Source organism: Colletes latitarsis, unplaced genomic scaffold, assembly GCF_051014445.1.
Source record: "Colletes latitarsis isolate SP2378_abdomen unplaced genomic scaffold, iyColLati1 scaffold0018, whole genome shotgun sequence".
In the NCBI taxonomy this organism is placed as follows: domain Eukaryota; kingdom Metazoa; phylum Arthropoda; class Insecta; order Hymenoptera; family Colletidae; genus Colletes; species Colletes latitarsis.
The window spans coordinates 14479637-14486344 of NW_027488369.1; positions in this window are offsets into that span (position 1 = coordinate 14479637).

Below are 6708 nucleotides of genomic sequence, written 5' to 3' on the forward strand. Positions count from 1 at the left end.
CCCAGACCTATCCCAGACATAACTTGCGTTATCCTCTAAAATATTGATCGAAACCAGGTTTAATCGACTGTTTCAGTGTGGTACCACATTACTACGTGATCCAAACCAGAAAAGGCCCAGAATCTGGCCATCAAGTATGAGAAATATGCGAAAGTACGGGTCTGATGAGAGCAAATCCCAGACCTATCCCAGACCAAACATGCGTTATCCTATAAAATATTGTTCGAAACCAGGTTTAATGGATTGCTTCAGTGTGGTACCACATTACTACGTGATACAAACCTGAAAAAGCCAGGGATCTGTTCTACAAGTATGTGAAAAATGCGAAAATATGACCCTGATGAGGGCAAATCCCACACCTATCCCAGACCAAACTTGCGTTATCCTCTAAAATATTGATCGAAACCAGGTTTAATTTAGTGCTTCAGTGTGGTACCACAATACTACGTGATCCAATCCAGACAAAGCCCAGGATCTAGCCATGAAGTATGAGAAATATGCGAAATTATGAGCCTGATGATGGCAAATCCTAGACCTTACCCAGATCTAACATGCGTTATCCTCTAAAATATATATCAAGACCAGGTTTAATTGAATGTTTCAGTCTGGTACCACCTTACTTCGTGATCCAAACCAGAAAAAACCCAGGATCCGTTCAACAAGTATGTGAAGAATGCGAAAGTATGAGTCTGATGAGTGATAATCCCAGGCCTAACCTAGACCTAACATGCGTTATCCTCAAAAATATTGAGCGAAACCAGGTTTAATGGACTGTTTCAGTGTGGTACCACATTACTACGTGATCCAAACCAGAAAAATACCCAGGATCTGTTCAACAAGTATGTGAAGAACGCGGAAATATGACCCTGATGAGGGCAAATCCCGGGCCTAACCTAGACCTAACATGAGTTATCCTCAAAAATATTGACCGAAACCAGGTTTAATCGACTGTTTCAGTGTGGTACCACATTACTACCTGATCCAAACCAGAAAAATACCCAGGATCTGTTCAACAAGTATGTGGAGAATGCGAAAGTATGTGTCTGATGAGGGCAAATCCCAGGCCTAACCTAGACATAACATGCGTTATCCTCTAAAATATTGATAGAAACCAGGTTAAATGGACTGATTCAGTGTGCTACCACATTACTACGTGATCCAATCCAGACAAAGCCCAGGATATAGCCATGAAGTATGAGAAATATGCGAAATTATGAGCCTGATTAGGACAAATCCCAGGCCTAACCTAGACATAACATGCGTTATCCTCTAAAATATTTATCAAGACCAGGTTTAATTGACTGTTTCAGTGTGGCATCACATTACTGCGTGATCCAAACCTGTGGAAGCCCAGGATCTGGCCAACAAGAATGAGAAATATGCGAAAGTATGAGCCTGATGAGAGCAAATCCCAGACCTAACCTAGACGTAACATGCGTTGTCCTCTAAAATGTTTATCGAAACCAGGTTTAATTGACTGTTTTAGTTTGGTACCACTTCACTACGTGATCCAAAGCAGAAAAAACCCTCGATCAGGTAAACATGTATGTTAAAACTGTGAAAGTATGACCCTGATGAGGGCAAATCCCAGGCCTAACCTAGACCTAACATGCGTTGTCCTCTAAAATATTGATGGAAACCAGGTTTAATTGACTCTTTCAGTGTTGTACTACATTACAACGTGGAGCACACCAGAAAAAGCCCTGGATCTAGCCATCAAGTATGAGAAATATGCGAAAGAATGAGCCTGATAAGGGCAAATCCCAGACCTATCCCAAACCTAACATGCGCTCTCCTATAAAATATTGATCGAAACCAGGTTTAATGGACTGTTTCAGTGTGGGACCACATTACTACGCGATCCAAACCAGAAAAAACCCAGGATCTGTTCAACAAGTATGTGAAAAACGCGAAAGTATGAGCATGATGAGGGCAAATCCCAGACCTATCCCAGACATAACTTGCGTTATCCTCTAAAATATTGATCGAAACCAGGTTTAATCGACTGTTTCAGTGTGGTACCACATTACTACGTGATCCAAACCAGAAAAGGCCCAGAATCTGGCCATCAAGTATGAGAAATATGCGAAAGTACGGGTCTGATGAGAGCAAATCCCAGACCTATCCCAGACCAAACATGCGTTATCCTATAAAATATTGTTCGAAACCAGGTTTAATGGATTGCTTCAGTGTGGTACCACATTACTACGTGATACAAACCTGAAAAAGCCAGGGATCTGTTCTACAAGTATGTGAAAAATGCGAAAATATGACCCTGATGAGGGCAAATCCCACACCTATCCCAGACCAAACTTGCGTTATCCTCTAAAATATTGATCGAAACCAGGTTTAATTTAGTGCTTCAGTGTGGTACCACAATACTACGTGATCCAATCCAGACAAAGCCCAGGATCTAGCCATGAAGTATGAGAAATATGCGAAATTATGAGCCTGATGATGGCAAATCCTAGACCTTACCCAGATCTAACATGCGTTATCCTCTAAAATATATATCAAGACCAGGTTTAACTGAATGTTTCAGTCTGGTACCACCTTACTTCGTGATCCAAACCAGAAAAAACCCAGGATCCGTTCAACAAGTATGTGAAGAATGCGAAAGTATGAGTCTGATGAGTGATAATCCCAGGCCTAACCTAGACCTAACATGCGTTATCCTCAAAAATATTGAGCGAAACCAGGTTTAATGGACTGTTTCAGTGTGGTACCACATTACTACGTGATCCAAACCAGAAAAATACCCAGGATCTGTTCAACAAGTATGTGAAGAACGCGGAAATATGACCCTGATGAGGGCAAATCCCGGGCCTAACCTAGACCTAACATGAGTTATCCTCAAAAATATTGACCGAAACCAGGTTTAATCGACTGTTTCAGTGTGGTACCACATTACTACCTGATCCAAACCAGAAAAATACCCAGGATCTGTTCAACAAGTATGTGGAGAATGCGAAAGTATGTGTCTGATGAGGGCAAATCCCAGGCCTAACCTAGACATAACATGCGTTATCCTCTAAAATATTGATAGAAACCAGGTTAAATGGACTGATTCAGTGTGCTACCACATTGCTACGTGATCCAAACCAGAAAAAGCCCTGGATCTAGCCATCAAGTATGAGTAATATGCGAAAGTATGAGCCTGATGAGGGCAAATCCTAGACCTAACCCAGACCTAACATGCGTTATCCTCTAAAATATTTATCAAGACCTGGTTTAATTGAATGTTTCAGTGTGCTACCACACTACTACGTGATCCAAACCAGAAAAAACCCAGGATCTGTTCAACAAGTATGTGAAAAACGCGAAACTATGAGCCTGATGAGGGCAAATCCCAGACCTATCCCAGACCAAACATGCGTTATCCTCTAAAACATTTATCAAGACCTGGTTTAATTGAATGTTTCAGTGTGGTACCACACTACTACGTGATCCAAACCACAAAAAACCCAGGATCCGTTCAACAAGTATGTGACGAATGCGAAAGTATGTGTCTGATGAGGGCAAATCCCAGGCCTAACCTAGATCTAACATGCGTTATCCTCTAAAATATTGATCGAAACCAGGTTTAATGGTGAGAGCAAATCCCAGACCTAACCTAGACCTAACATGCGTTATCCTGAAAAATATTGATCGAAACCAGGTTTAATGGACTGTTTCAGTGTGGTACCACATTACTACGTGATCCAATCCAGAAATAGCCCAGGATCTAGCTATGAAGTATTAGAAATATGCCAAAGTATGAGCCTGATAAGGGCAAATCCCAGACCGATCCCAGACCTAACATGCGCTATCCTATAAAATATTGATCGAAACCAGGTTTAATGGACTGTTTCAGTGTGGTACCACATTACTACGTGATCCAATCCAGAAATAGCCCAGGATCTAGCCATGAAGTATTAGAAATATGCCAAAGTATGAGCCTGATAAGGGCAAATCCCAGACCTATCCCAGACCTAACATGCGCTATCCTATAAAATATTGATCGAAACCAGGTTTAATGGACTGTTTCAGTGTGGTACCACATTACTACATGATCCAATCCAGAAAAAGCCCAGGATCTAGCCATGAAGTATTAGAAATATGCCAAAGTATGAGCCTGATGAGGGCAAAACCCAGACCTATCCCAGACATAACTTGCGTTATCCTCTAAAATATTGATCGAAACCAGGTTTAATGGACTGTTTCAGTGTGGTACCACATTACTACGTGATCCAATCCAGACAAAGCTCAGGATCTAGCCATGAAGTTAGAGAAATATGCGAAACAATGAGCCTGATTAGGGCAAATCCTAGACCTAACCCAGACCTAACATGCGTTATCCTCTAAAATATTTATCAAGAGCAGGTTTAATTGACTGTTTCAGTGTGGCATCACATTAATACGTGATCCAAACCAGTGGAAGCCCAGGATCTAGCCAACAAGAATGAGAAATATGCGAAAGTATGAGCCTGATGACAGCAAATCCCAGACCTATACCAGACATAACTTGCGTTATCCTCTAAAATATTGATCGAAACCAGGTTTAATGCACTGTTTCAGTGTGGTACCACATTACTACGTGATCCAATCCAGAAATAGCCCAGGATCTAGCCATGAAGTATTAGAAATATGCGAAAGTATGAGCCTGATGATGGCAAATCCTAGACCTATACCAGACATAACTTGCGTTATCCTCTAAAACATTGATCGAAACCTGGTTTTTATCGACTGTTTCAGTGTGGTACCACATTACTACGTGATCCAAACCAGAAAAAGCCCACAATCTGACCATCAAGTATGAGAAATATGCGAAAGTACGAGCCTGATGAGGGCAAATCCTAGACCTAGCCCAGACCTAACATGCGTTATCCTCAAAAATGTTTATCAAGACCAGGTTTAATTGAATGTTTCAGTGTGGTACCACATTACTACGGGATCCAAACCAGAAAAAACCCAGGATCCGTTCAACAAGTATGTGAAGAATGCGAAAGTATGAGTCTGATGGGGGCAAATCCCAGGCCTAACCTAGACCTAACATGCGTTATCCTCAAGAATATTGTTCGAAACCAGGTTTAATGGACTGTTTCAGTGTGGTACCACATTACTACATGATCCAATCCAGAAAAAGCCCAGGATCTAGCCATGAAGTGTTAGAAATATGCGAAAGTATGAGCCTGATGATGGCAAATCCTAGACCTTACCCAGGCCTAACATGCGTTATCCTCTAAAATATTTATCAAGACCAGGTTTAATTGAATGCTTCAGTGTGGTACCACATTACTACGGGATCCAAACCAGAAAAAACCCAGGATCCGTTCAACAAGTATGTGAAGAATGCGAAAGTATGAGTCTGATGAATGAAAATCCCAGGCCTAACCTAGACCTAACATGCGTTATCCTCAAAAATATTGATCGAAACCAGGTTTAAACGACTGTTTCAGTGTGGTACCACATTACTACGTGATCCAAACCAGAAAAAAACCCAGGATCTGTTTAACAAGTATGTGAAGTATGCGTAAGTATGAGTCTCATGAGGGCAAATACCAGGCCTAACCTAGACATAACATGCGTTATCCTCTAAAATATTGATCGAAACCAGGTTTAGTGGAATGTTGCAGTGTGGTACCACATTACTGCGTGATCCAAAGCAGAAAAAACCCTCGATTAGGGCAACATATATGTTAAAACTGCAAAAGTATGACACTGATGAAGGCATATCCCAGGCCTATCCCAGGCATAACTTGCGTTGTCCTCTAAAATATTTATCGAAACCAGGTTTAATTGACTGTTTTAGTGTGGTACCACTTTGCTACGTGATCCAAAGCAGAAAAAACCCTCGATTAGGGCAACATATATGTTAAAACTGCAAAAGTATGAGCCTGATGAGGGCAAATCCCAGACCTATCCCAGACCTAACATGCGCTATCCTATAAAATATTGATCGAAACCAGGTTTAATGGACTGTTTCAGTGTGGTACCACATTACTACGTGATCCAATCCAGACAAAGCCCAGGATATAGCCATGAAGTATGAGAAATATGCGAAATTATGAGCCTGATTAGGACAAATCCCAGGCCTAACCTAGACATAACATGCGTTATCCTCTAAAATATTTATCAAGACCAGGTTTAATTGACTGTTTCAGTGTGGCATCACATTACTGCGTGATCCAAACCTGTGGAAGCCCAGGATCTGGCCAACAAGAATGAGAAATATGCGAAAGTATGAGCCTGATGAGAGCAAATCCCAGACCTAACCTAGACGTAACATGCGTTGTCCTCTAAAATGTTTATCGAAACCAGGTTTAATTGACTGTTTTAGTTTGGTACCACTTCACTACGTGATCCAAAGCAGAAAAAACCCTCGATCAGGTAAACATGTATGTTAAAACTGTGAAAGTATGACCCTGATGAGGGCAAATCCCAGGCCTAACCTAGACCTAACATGCGTTGTCCTCTAAAATATTGATGGAAACCAGGTTTAATTGACTCTTTCAGTGTTGTACTACATTACAACGTGGAGCACTCCAGAAAAAGCCCTGGATCTAGCCATCAAGTATGAGAAATATGCGAAAGAATGAGCCTGATAAGGGCAAATCCCAGACCTATCCCAGACCTAACATGCGCTCTCCTATAAAATATTGATCGAAACCAGGTTTAATGGACTGTTTCAGTGTGGGACCACATTACTATGCGATCCAAACCAGAAAA